This window comes from Psittacula echo (assembly GCF_963264785.1).
Source record: "Psittacula echo genome assembly, chromosome: 3".
Taxonomy (NCBI): Eukaryota; Metazoa; Chordata; class Aves; order Psittaciformes; family Psittacidae; genus Psittacula; species Psittacula echo.
The window spans coordinates 24,680,916-24,695,025 of NC_137736.1; positions in this window are offsets into that span (position 1 = coordinate 24,680,916).

Below are 14,110 nucleotides of genomic sequence, written 5' to 3' on the forward strand. Positions count from 1 at the left end.
TGCTCACAGGTCCTTGTCCTCATGGGGGGCTTCAACCATCCTGAAATCTGTTGGAAGGACAGTACGGCCCAGCACAAGCACTCCAGGAGGATCCTTGATTGTGTGGAAGACAACTTCCTTATGCAAGTAATACAGGAGCTGACAAGAAGAGGTGCCATGCTGGGCCTCGTGCTCACCAACAGGGAGGAACTGGTTGGAAATGTGACGCTCCAGAGCAGCCTTGGCTGCAGCAATCATGCGATGGTGGAGTTCTAGATCCTTGGGACAGTGGGAAGAATGTGCGGCAAGCTCACTGCCCTGCACTTCAAGAGAGCAGACTTTGGCCTTTTCAGGAACTTGCTAGTAAGGTTCCATGGCATATAGCCCTAGAGGGCAGGGGGGCCCAAGACTGTTGGTTGATATTCAAGGATCACCTGCTACAAGCTCAGGAGTGTTGCATCCCAACTAGAAGAAAGTGCAGCAGAAGGGCCAGGAGACCTCCATGGATGGATAAGGAGCTGCTGAGGAAACTTAGAGGGGAAAAAAGAGGCTTATAAAAGGTGGAAGCAAGGACAGACGGCCTGGGGAGAATACAGGGATGTTGTCCGGGGAGCTAGGGACCAGGTTAGGAAACCTAAGACCCAGTTAGAATTAAACTTGACTAGGGATGTGAAAGATAACAGGAAGGGATTCTATAGTTACTTTGCAAATAAAAGATAGACTAGGGACAACGTGGGCCCTATCTGGAAGCTATCAGGAGAACTGGCTACCCTGGATTTGAAGAAGGCTGAGGTTCTTAATGACTTCTTTGCCTCAGTTTCACTGGCAACTGCTCTGAACACACCACCCAAGTCTTGGAAGGCAGATGCAGGGACTGTGAGAATGAAGACCTTGAGCCCACTGTAGGAGAGGATCTGCTTCGAGACCATCTTAAGAGCCTGAATGTACACAAGTCCACGGGTCCTGAAGGAGCTGGTGAATGAAGTTGCTAAGCCACTGTCCGTCATATTTGAAAAATCATGGCAGTCAGGTGAAGTTCCGGACGACTGGAAAAAGGGTAATATAACCCCCATTTTCAAGAAGGCAAAAATGAATGACCCAGGGAATTACAGACCAGTCAGTTTCACCTCTTTGCCTGGCAAAATTTTGGAGCGGATTCTCCTGGAAGGCATGCTAAGGCAAATGAAAAACAATGAGGTGGTTGGTGACAGCCAGCATGGATTCACTAACGGGAAATCCTGCCTGACCAATTTGATGGCCTTCTATGATGGGGCTACGGAACTGATGGACAGGGGCAGAGCAGTTGACGTCGTCTGCCTGGACTTGTGCAAAGCATTTGACACTGTCTCACATGACATCCTTGTCTCTAAATTGGAGAGACATCAGTTTGATAGATGGACCACTCGGTGAAGAAAGAACTGGCTGGATGGCCGCACACAAAGAGTTGTGGTCAATGGCTTAATGTCCAGTTGGAGACCCATAACAGGGATCGGCTCTGGGACCGGTCTTGTTCAACATCTTTGTCGATGACATGGACAGTGGGATTGAGTGCACCCTCAGCAAGTTTGCGGATGTGTCGTGGTTTAAGCCCAGGCCATAAATCAGAACCACGCAGTCCACTTCCCCCTCCCCACCTTTCTTCCCTCCGCTTCTGGAGGGACGGGGAGGAGAATCAAAAGAATGCAGCTCCCATGGGTTGAGATAAGAACAGTTTAATAACTAAGGTATAACAGAAATCACTACTGCTACCACTAATAGTAATAATGATAAAGGAAATAACAAGGAAGAGAATACAACCGCTCACCAACTGTACCTCGCCCCCACCCCGCAGTGATCGAGCCCTTCTGGGAACTCTCAGTTCTACACCCTGGGCATGACGTGCTGTGGTATGGAATACCTCTTTGGCTAGTTTGGGTCAGGTGTCCTGTCCCTGCTTCCTCCCAGCCCCTCCTCCTCCCTGGCAGAGCATGAGACTCACAAAGTCCTTGGTCAGGATAAACATTCTGACCAGTAACTGAAAACATCAGCTTTATCAATATTTTTCCCAAGGAGAAGGTCAAAACCACAGCGCTGCACCAGCTACTAAGAAGAAGAAAAACTGACTGCTGCTGCTGAACCCAGGACAGTATCCACCCCTTATTCCATACCATTCACGTCATGCTCAGATCCCACATTTTCAATATACAATCACTTTCATCTCAGTGCGCTCTTATCTTAGTGCACGGACCAATCCCTATAAAGCTGCTGAGTCCATTCAGTCCATGATGGTGGGCTCCATCTCTTGTAACAGTCTTTCAGAGCAGGAGAGGCCCATTGCAAAGTCCACCCCTCGATCATGAGTCCATCTCTATGCTGCATCTCTGCCCTGATGGCCTGAAGTGTCATGGGCCCATCAGGCTCAAAATAATTCACCCTCCCCTCCAGCAGTTTCTGCAACTTGTTGTTGGGGACTCCATACAGCTGCCTTCCATCTCCTGTGCTTCCAAAGCACTGGAGGGGCCCAGTGGATTAGATACTCGCCCATACTGTCCCACACACCGTGACACTCATGACTGTCCAGCCTTGGGGAAAACCTCTCGATCCCCCTGTATTGTCTAAACCCAGACAAGACCAAAACCTGACTCTGCTTAACTCTTGGGATCAGACAAAATGGCTGTGGGTAAAACACACTCTGTGTGTGTACCAACATGATGATCCCCATCACAATCAGCAGGCAGGTCCCAAGGGTACCCAAAGGCCATTCAAAACCTTCAGAACTCTCAAATGATGCTGCTGTACTTGTCACTGAGGCTGGTGTAGCTGTTGTGCTTGAAGGCTTTCTCACTACCAGCTTCTCTTTTTCTGAGTCCCGATCTTCCTCCTCTGCCTTGCTGGGAAATGCTGCGGGGTCTCCTGCATCCTCCTGCGGCTCAGGCTCACGGGGCTCGGCAGACGGCTGCTGCTGGGGAATGCTCTCGGCCGCCGCGGGGCTGGGCTCGGCTGTGGGGCTCGGCTCCGCCGCCGCCTCCTCCCGCTGCTCGGCAGCCGCCTCCTTCCCCTCCTCGGCAGCCGCCTCCTTCCCGGCCTCCGGCCCCGCTCCCGCCGCCGCTTGGTCCCCGGGGCCCCTCTCCCGGGCTGCTTCGGCCGCTCCCGGCTCCCGGGACCGCTCCCCCTCAGCTCCCCGCAGCCTCACAAAGACGGACGCGAGGACGAGGGCCAGGACAGTGAAGAGCAGCGGGACGGCCAGGTACAAGTCCACGGCCACGTCCATCCCGCCCTGCTGCCGGAGCCCGCCCGCATTACAAGCCATTACCATAAAGTACAGTGAAACAAGAACCTTAGCCCAAGGCCCACACTTGATAAACACTAACACAGCAAATATCGGCTCTAAGTAAGCTACAGCATACTGAAACTGTGACATCAAGAGAAACAACTTTGAGAGCCAATAAATCAGCATTGTGCCTCGGTCAGTTCTGTCGTTATCTCAACCCTTCGTGCCCCACGTTGGGCGCCAAAAAGAACTGTCGTGGTTTAAGCCCAGGCCATAAATCAGAACCACGCAGTCCACTTCCCCCTCCCCACCTTTCTTCCCTCCGCTTCTGGAAGGACGGGGAGGAGAATCAAAAGAATACAGCTCCCATGGGTTGAGATAAGAACAGTTTAATAACTAAGGTATAACAGAAATCACTACTGCTACCACTAATAGTAATAATGATAAAGGAAATAACAAGGAAGAGAATACAACCGCTCACCAACTGGTACCTCGCCCCCACCCCGCAGTGATTGAGCCCTTCTGGGAACTCTCAGTTCTACACCCTGGGCATGACGTGCTGTGGTATGGAATACCTCTTTGGCTAGTTTGGGTCAGGTGTCCTGTCCCTGCTTCCTCCCAGCCCCTCCTCCTCCCTGGCAGAGCATGAGACTCACAAAGTCCTTGGTCAGGATAAACATTCTGACCAGTAACTGAAAACGTCAGCTTTATCAATATTTTTCCCAGGGAGAAGGTCAAAACCACAGCGCTGCACCAGCTACTAAGAAGAAGAAAAACTGACTGCTGCTGCTGAACCCAGGACAGCATGACACCAAGCCGTGTGGTTCGGTTGATACGCCGGAGAGAAGGGATGCCATCCAAAGGGACCTTGACACACTTGTGAGGTGGGCTGATGACTACCTGATGAAGTTTCATCAAGGCAAGTGCTCCGACCTGAGTCCCAGGTACAGCTACAGGTTGGGTGGAGAAGAGATTCAGAGCAGCCCTGCGGAGAAGGATTTGGGGGTGTTGGTTGATGAGAAACTGAACATGAGCCAGCTTCAGTGTGTGCTTGCAGCCCAGAAACCAAACGTGCCCTGGGCTGCATCAAAAGAAGTGTGAGCAGCAGGTCGAAGGAGGTGATCCTGCTCCTCTACTCTGCTCTCATGAGACCTCACTTGGAGCATTGTGTACAGTTCTGGTGTCCTCAACATAAAAAGGACATGAAACTGTTTGAACAAGTCCAGAGGAGGGCCACAAGGATGATCAGGGGACTGGAGCACCTGCTGTGTGAAGATAGGCTGAGAAAGTTGTGTCTGTTCAGCGTGGAGAAGAGAAGGCTGCGTGAAGACCTCATAGCAGCCTTCCAGTATCTGAAGGGGGCTTGTAAGGATGCTGACTCTTCATTAGGGACTGTAGTGATAGGACAAGGGGTAACGGGTTAAAACTTAAATGGGGGAAGTTTAGATTAGATACAAGGAAGAAATTCTTCACTGTAAGGGTGGTGAGGCAGTGGAATGGATTGCCAAGGAAGTTGTGAATGCTCCATCCTTGGCGGTGTTCAAGGCCAGGTTGGACAGAGCCTTGGGTGACATGGTTTAGTGTGGTGTCCCTGCCCATGGCAGGGTTGTTGGAACTTGATCCAACACTAACTATTCCAACACTAACTATTTCCAACACTAACTATTCTATGATTCTACTTTAGAAATTCAAACTGAACTCGGCATAGAATCATTCATAACTTCGAGGTCTGTCTTACATGTTAACTGTCCAGATGGCAGGCAATATTTCCTGTCTTCCTATCTCTATAATCAATTGCTGATATATCTTCCTGGTGGCCTTTTAAAGCAAAAGAAATTGAATACTGCATGCAGCTTTGTTGAAGGCTGTGACAACTGAACATCAAAGTTTTCTGCACTGTAAATGGTTTTGTATCATCTCTCTGAAGAATGTATAAACTTATTTTCAGTGCTTCTCAAGGAAGAATGGCGGTTTTCTGCAAACACTTAAACTCTGTGTAAATTAAAAAAGCAGTAGTTATTGTTCTAACTATAGTTAGTTCAATAGTTCAATGCAATGCAGTCCAGCTCAAGGCATGTTTGTTTTCACTTGAATTCCAAAATGTACAGCACCATAATTTTGACCATGATTATTGACTCCATTACTCTTCAAGGGTCTAAGCGAGGATGCTGATCTTCTGATTTGAAATACTTAGAGAGCTTTCTCATACAAAAGCAAAATAACTTATATAATTTTTAGAAGTTTGAGTGTGTAAACTTACTGTGTAGATACAGGGGTTTTGATAACCTAACCAGGAGGAACTCCTGTTCCTTTGCTTTCCTGTGACGTTATTCCATTGAAATTCCTTTGTCAACTGGGGAAAAAAAAGGCCTGTAATGCTCACAGCACCTTTTTGTATTAGTGAGCAGTATTTTTCCAACTTAATCAAACCATAGGTTAGCCCTGGCACACAACTTTACTAGTACATCTCCTTGCCCGGAACATGGACAGAGTGCTTTACTTATGTGTCCAGATATGCCTGAATTTGTAAATGATGCAGCTGAAAGATACTAGAAGAAGTAAACCCACATATTTAAAGATAAGGATATTTAAAAATAAAACCAAAACAGTATTTTGACCAAATTCTGTTAAAATCCATGAACCTGATATATAAATTATAGAGTCTGAGGCTTCTGTCTTGTATGAATGTAATGAAACAACTTATTTTTCTGACTAAGAACCCATCATATTTAATGGCACTTTGTAACACATGGCTGAGTTCAACACAATTTCCTGTTACACATTGCAGGTAAGATGACTGGATTTAGCTCTTTGCAAGCAACTCATTGAACTCCCACTGCTACAAAAACAGGAGAAATCACTGAAAAGGAAAGTAATTTAAAAGCAACTGACAAAGTATAGTTTTTTTTATAAAGACACTTTGAAACTTTTTCAAATGATAGACTGTTGGTATCAATGAGAACAACACAGCCTTATAAAACTTAACTTTGCATATTGTTAAATTGCACTTCTTTATTAATAGGTTTACACAATTGATTAAAAAATAATAAAATAGCATGTAATGTGAAACAGGACAAACCCAAGTGGGTAAAACAGTAAATATGCAATTTATGTTTTTCCAGCAGCTGCTTTCATGGGATTTTATGAAGGCAGGTCTGAAGGCTCCCATGTACATTAAAGCCCAGCCAAATTAATAAAATGCTAACAAAGTTAAACAACTTCAAAAAACAAAGAAAGAGCCTTTTAAAGATTCACAGGAGTACTTCTTCTGTGTCTAATCCAAGCAGCCATCATGGTGAGATTGATGGGCACTGGCAGAGATGCATTTCATGAGGTGCAGTCTGCTTGATGGTATTAGAATGGAGCTATCTGTCTTCGTTGTGCTTCATTAACATGCCTCTCAGATCTATCAGGAAAATGTCTACAGTCCTGTTTTATAAATTATTACTTCTGACAATTAAGTATTTTAGACCATATTTAGGAATATTGCTCGCTGATAGTTCTTAATTCGCCTACATATTTTTACAGTTTAATTTCCATGTATACTTAAAAATACCAAAAAAAAAAGATGTTTTGGATTATTTTTTTTCCTAATGTAAGGGCATTTCTAGTCTGTGTGTGGTAAAAATGGTTGTCCACTTACTCGACTTCAGCAATAGAATGCATAGAAATGTGTTCCATGTCAGAAGAAGATAGGTGTCCACTAACTGGGATATATATTCTTTAAAGATAAAATTGCCTGCAACAATTCAATTTAAGGGTGAACAATCAGTATATGGACATTATATTTATGATTGCTTTGAGTGCTGAACATAAAGCTGATGTTTGATTCAGTCATTCTGTTGTTGTTTCCTCAGCTTTGTGAGTTCTCCAACTCTTTTTCTTTTATTCCCATCAATTACATTACATTAATCAAGTTTGAAAAATGCTGGCGTATGCCAGTCTTCATACAAAAGAAAGACTTTAAAGCGAATCTGGCATTCAAGTTTTTTATCTTTACCCTAAAAACCAGATAGGCTTTAATGACATGAAATGCTATTCATTTGCTGTTTACTTCTATGTCCTCTCCAGCTGTATAGCCATCAGTTTGCAGTGCATTTCTGAAGAGATACCAGAGAATTAGAAAAGTGTGCTCAGTGTTTAATAATGATCAGGCTAATTTTAATTTTCTATCCAGGCCAAGTAGATTTTGTTTTGTCTGGCTTACTAAATAAATAAATAAATCCTCTGGGTTTTTTTTTTTTTTTTTTTTTTTTTTTTTTTTTTTAAGTTACCCTAGGAGAGGCTTTCCTGAATAGAATAAAAGGAATGCATCTAACAACAGAACAGTCCTTTCTTTTTTGAGCAATGGTGAATAACAAGTATGTAGCAGTGTTTGGTAAGGTAGAAGAGAAATTCAGTGACCCAGAAGCTTTCAGAAAGGGATAACTAACCCTCTAATTGCACTTTGCCTTCTGTATGACAGCATTAGTAGTCCAGGTGGGACTTCAGAAAGAGGCCCAAATACAGGTTTTTCCTTATATGTCTCGCATAGATAACCTAGTTCTTTTTTTTTATCTTAATGTCTCTTTCTAGTCCATTTCATGAAGCATGAAAAAAGAAAAGAAAAAGAAAAAAGATGAACAATATGTTGTCGATGAGTTCTAAAACATAAGGTTATCAACTTAACTTCAGTGATCAGACTAAGCTAGGAGGAGTATAAGCAAAAGGGTGTGAAAAATAAGAACTGGATGATCTTTAAGGTCCCTTCCAACCCAAACCATTCTATGATATATAGAAATGAAAGTGGAAAGAACATAACTTGATAATTTAGGTAGCTATAACCAAAACATTTAGTTCTAATGCAGCTGAAAAAAAGAAAATGTAGAAATGTAATCACAGAAACACTATTTAGAAAATATGAACAGGTATCTGTAAGAGATGCTTACAGGAGAAACCTAACCTAACTTAACCTGAGTAGAGCACCAGAGAACACCAGCTGGTTCTACTCTCAACTATATACCACATCAATTGCATCTGAGGGTGTATAAAAAGTTGAATAAGTGAGAAAAATGTGGTAGATAGATAAAGAAGTGTGTTAAAATCTTGTATTTATAGCACCAACACATCTTGCTAGTCACTTTTCTTTGATTCTGCACCTAAGAAGAGTAAAAATTAAAGATATTTTCCTGACTTTGAGTTTTAAAGTTTTGAAGCAATAATCAACTTCCCTTTGAGTGCATTTCCTGACAAATATGTTCTATTGATATATGTAGTGCTAGAGCACATGGGGGACAGGGAGATGATTCTAGAGAGCCAGCATGGCTTCACCAAGGGCAAGTCCTGCCTGATCAACATAGTGACCTTCTGTGATGGGGTGATTACATCAGTGGACAAGAGAAGAGCTACAGATGTCATCTGTCTGGGCTTCTGTAAAGTATTTGACACGGTTCCCCACAACATCCTTCTCTCTAAATTGGAAAGATATGGATTTCAGAGGTGGACTGTTTGGTGGATAAGGAATTGGTCAGATGGTAGCATCCAGATGATAGTGCCAATGGCTCAATGTCTGGATGGAGATCAGTGAGAAGTGGTGCCCCTCATAGGTCTGTTCTGGGACTAGTACGGTTTAATATCTTCATCAGTGACATACACAGTGGGACCAAGTTCCCCTTCAGCAAGTGGTGCGGTTGACACACCTGAGAGACGGGATGACATATGGAGGAACCTGGAAAAACTTGAGAAGTGGGTCTGTGTGAACCTCCTGAGATTCAACAAGGCCAAGTGCAAGGTCCTGTTCCTGTGTTACGGAAATCCCCAGTATCAGTACAGGCTAGGGGATGAAGGTATTGAGAGCAACCTTGTGGAGAATGGTATATGAAAAGCTGGGCATGAGCTGGCAACATGTGCTCGCAGCCCAGAAGACCAGCCCTATCCTGGGTTGCATCAAAAGAAGCATAACCAGCAAATAGATGGAGGTGGTACTCCCCCTCTACTCTGCTCTTGCAAGACCTGACCAGAAGGCCTGACCTGAAGTCCTCAGCACAAGAAGGATGTAGACCTGTTAGAGTAGGTCCAGAGGGGGCCACAAAGATTGTCAGATGGCTGGAGCACCTCTCCTATGAAGACAGGCTGAGAGGACTGGGCTTGTTCAGTGTGAAGGGAAAGCTCCAGGGAGACCTTAGAGCAGCCTTCCAGTACCTAAAGGGGACCTAAAGTAAAGATGGGGACAAACATTTTAGTAGGGATAGGACAAGGGTTATGTTTTTAAACTAAAAGATGACAGATTCAGACTAGATATAGGGAAAGAATTTTTTTACAATGAAGATAGTGAAACACTGGCACAGGTTGCCCAGAGATGCTCCCTCCCTGGAAACATTAAGTGTAAGGTTTTGGCTGGAGATTTAAGCAACCTGATCTAGTTGAAGATGTCTCTGCAGTTTGCAGGGAGGTTAGACTAGATGACCTTTAAAGGTCCCTTCTAATCCAAACTATTCTATGATTCTGTGTTTCTCCGAATCCATAAAATTCATCAGCATACAGTTCAGGTGGATGGTCGTGATGTTAAGCATGTGAAAGCCTGAAGTTTTTATTGTGTGACTTCAGCTTATAAATGCACTGTAACACTAAAGTAAAAACACTAAATATTTTCTTCCTTCCAAATGTAGTAAATTATATCTAAATTTAGTTCCTTAATAAGACAGAAACTTTGCTTCTGGAATAGTACCACTTGTAACATTAAGCATATATAGCACTTAGAAATTGGCTCACAGAAGTATGTGCCTTCATTTTACCAATCATCATTATGTAAAATCATGTAGGCCAATGAATATGATGATAAATGCATAAACATAAGCTTGCTGAATCTTGAGAATGTAGCTGGTAAAAAATGGATTAGTAGATGACCTTATTACCTTCCCACAGAAAAGCCTGTTGCTCATGTTTTTAAATCATTATTTGTTCAGACTAATTTCAAAGATGATTTTAAAATATCAGTTTCAGGATGGGTGGGTGAATTTCATGACACAAAAAGGAAGAGTTCCAAATGAGGACAGATGCCATATTTTTATTTAAAAAAATCTAGATCAAATCAAAAGAATGTAGAATTCCATAAAAATAAAATAATAAAATAAAATATATCACTGGCATTATTTAGTTACTTACAACTAGTGTAGGACAATGAAGATTTCCTTCCTTATGTCAAGTCCTTAACTAATCTTGAATGTTAGGCTGTAAGAAACAGGAAAACTACAATCTATATAGGCCTGTCTTCAACAGCTATTTCAACACTATTTTCAACTTGGCTTCAACAGCTATTCACTATTTTCTTCAGTGAAAACTAGAAGCTCTATTTTGTTTAACCTGGTCCTACATGATCTGAATCTTCCCAGTTTGTTAAAAAGATGTTATCCAAATTTTTTGTCACTCTGGGCTTTAATTTTTTTTTTTTTTTCCCTGAGCAGGATGGTTTAAAAGGCACGTGGAGGCACATCTAATAGTAGATCTACATAAGAACTCAGTATTGACTATATCAGAACAGACTACACACAGGTCATATAACATCCTGCTTTAAAAAACAGACAATACTAACACCAAGGGTTGATTATACATTACTGAGCACAAGAGCAGACCAAGCACTTCCACAGAAATCTTACCCTGCTCCTAGCCACATATTACAAAGCTGATGTGTTCTTAGTGTGTGAAATATAATGGAGATATAAAAATCAAACCTTTATGTTTTTTTCGTCATATTGTTTAAAGAAAGCCTTAACAAATGACTGTGACAATTACCGTCGTTCATTTAGCCTGTGTCTGAGGGTCCTTGAGTGTGATGACAGTAAGGGCTGAGTTGTGGACAGGTGAATATCCTCCTGGATCACAGGGAGCCATTTGTCACCAAAAAAATCTGCATGTCTAATTAGTCATCTGATGCAAAAATATCTCATTCAACTTAATGCCATACTGGCAGAGAACTGTGAGCAATGGTGCTTGGGAATGGAGTGTTAGGATTGTGAAAGTTGATGAGAATGTAGGAGCTTAAAAAAGATCTGTAGGTGTTTGGACATTTTAAACTCTGCCTTGATAAGCAACTTTAAGGGAAAGACTGTTCACATTTAGTGCATTGTGTCATATAAGATCTATAAGTCTTTAGTAAATTGAGGCTAATTGCATGGTATATTTGCTTAAACAGACGAGTGTATCAAGCAAGCATGAGAAGACACTTCAGTGTATCAACAAGGCGGCGAAATTACTCAATTCCTAGCTTTTGTCCTAGTTTCAAGATTAACATGAGAAATCTACCAACTGGTGAGAAATGCTATTTCCTGTTCAGAAGTTATAGAAAGGAGTCTAATTTTACTGCAGTGACACACAGGAACTGCAAACCAGGTTTAGAGGCATGTGATATGAAGGACTATATAAACAGAGAAAGGAAAAATCTAACTTTGCCTCAGATGGCTTACAGTATGGATTGTAGAGAACATGCAACGAAAGACTATACAAATCCAGAGAAATTAAGGTAATAATTTAGTTACATGAAGATAACATCCAGTCTTGGGAAACTGGAGGTAGCTAATAAAACAGAGGTGACATTTTTCAATATTTGTTAACCCTTATCAGCTGAAGATGTAAGGGAGGAAGTTTCAAGATTTGGAAGGAGAGTGTGGGTTTCTATATGTTCTGATTCCACATTTTACATTCATGGAAATCACTAATACCTAAGGTGGCTGAGCTTATTTTCTTGAGCAATTCCCAGTGTTACATACTCTGGAATACCGGAGGCATACTACATTTGTTTGAGGATGTAGGTAAAACAAGGCATTAAGCTGTCAAGAGAACACGAATAATTGGGAAATCAAGAAGAGATAATGATAGGCAAATACTGCAGCTTAGACATTCGAAAGCAGAGTAGCAGGCAGCAGTCATAGGGAGTGCTTTGCAGTTACAAAATGAGCAGATGCAGAAATGGAAAAGAAAAAATGAGAACAGGGTAAATATGGCTAGGAAAACTGTTTTAATTGCATATGCATTTACAGTGTCACTGTCTGTAATATTTTTAGAGCCCTATTCACATACTCAGGGGAAGGCATGTAAGTACTTAGATACCTGTTGAGATACTGTGAATGATAACATGGCCCCGTGAATCACTGCCAATCAAACTTTGCTCTATTATAGAAATACTGAATGCATGTTTTCCTCTTCATCCTGCCCAGTCCAGAATTCTTCATTCCACTCCTGCTGTTGTTAAGAAAAGTTGACCATATTTTATTAAGTTCAAATGTTGACCAATTGAGTAATTGAAAGAAAACTCTCTGTACTGCCAGGATGCTTCAGAACTGCAGTATGAATAAATACGGAATAATCTTTTGCAGGCAGAATTTCTCCCTCAGGATTATGGCATATATTACTTTTCAGGGAAAAGAAGGAGCAAGTAAATACAAACTTGTGACAACTTGTGCAGGACAAATATGTGATAATGCCTCCTAAAACTGATGCTGCAGACTTGAACCTTCATGTACAAATCAAAAGGGAAAATGCAAAGGAAGAAAAAAGTATTTACAAATGAGGTTTTAAAATGGGGAAAATTATAATCCATTTTTAACCACTGTAGGTGTATATTTTTTACCTGAAGACAGAGTGGGAGAGGATGATTTATTATTTTCTGGTAGTGTACTGCCATGTATTTTTCTTGATCTGGTATTTTCACACCTCTATACTACATATATCATATATACAAGCTAAATAAAATTCAAACATACTCATGCATACTTCATTGTGATGCTAAAAAGACTGTGAAAAGTGAAAAGGTATGCTACTGCATACTTACCAGAATATAAATGTTGTCTGCTATTTCAATATTAAATGAAGACTAGTACTTGGAGATGCACCTCACTCTAAACTAGTATTATTGAGACACTGTAACCTTAATGTCTGTGTACCTAATTCAGCATAAGAAAATTGGAAAAAAGGTGTGTCATAGAAACTGGGATATTTTAAAGGTAAATATTGCAGAATTGTATTGGGTTTTCATGGTAAGCAAGACATAAGATTACCACCATCTGACTGTTCATATTACTCTATGCACACTGATGTATGGGATGTATGCGTGTACAGGCACAGATGCCCAGGGGCTGTCAGGAAGCTGCAAGGGCCTCTGTGAGGAGTGGCTGGGGCTGCCCCATGCTGGACACAGCCAGTTCCAGCAGGATCCAAAGGACCCACTTCAGGGCACGGCTGAGCCCCAGAGACACGATGGTGGTGCCTAGGGAAAGTCTGGGGGAAGAAGAGAAAAGCACTGCCCAGATGTGAGGGGAAAAGTGTGAGAAACACACTGCAAGCACTGATGAGAAAGAGGTGTTGGAACAGATTTCCCTACAGCCCTGGGAAAGAATAAGCCAGAGCAGATATCCATGTTGCAGCCCCTGGAGGACTCCAGGGCAGAGCATGTTTATCCTGAAGGACTGGAGCCATGCCAGAGCAGGGGAACAGTGTGCAGAGGAAGCAGTGGCAGAGGGATGTTATGGACTGACTGCAACTCCCCCATTCCTCATCTCCCTGTGGGAGGGGAGAGGAGGCAGAGGAATTAGAAATGAAGGGGTGAAGTGAATCTGGGAAAAGGTGTGGGGCTGGAGGACACTAAACAAATTGGTTTTAATTGCCCCAAGTTGAGTCTGCTTTGTCTGTGATGGTAACTGGTAAGTGATGTCTGTGTCTCGAACTTGACCCACGAGTCAATGGCTACAGGTCTACCTGTAAACTGACTACAGGGTATCATAAACAGGAAAGACAGTGAAATTCAAATCTTAGACCCTAGCATCTCTGCTGCTAGCATCTACAGCAAAAGGTGTCCTGAACGTCTGGGAAGTTGTGTTTCATATTAACGTTTGGAATATATCAGCTGTA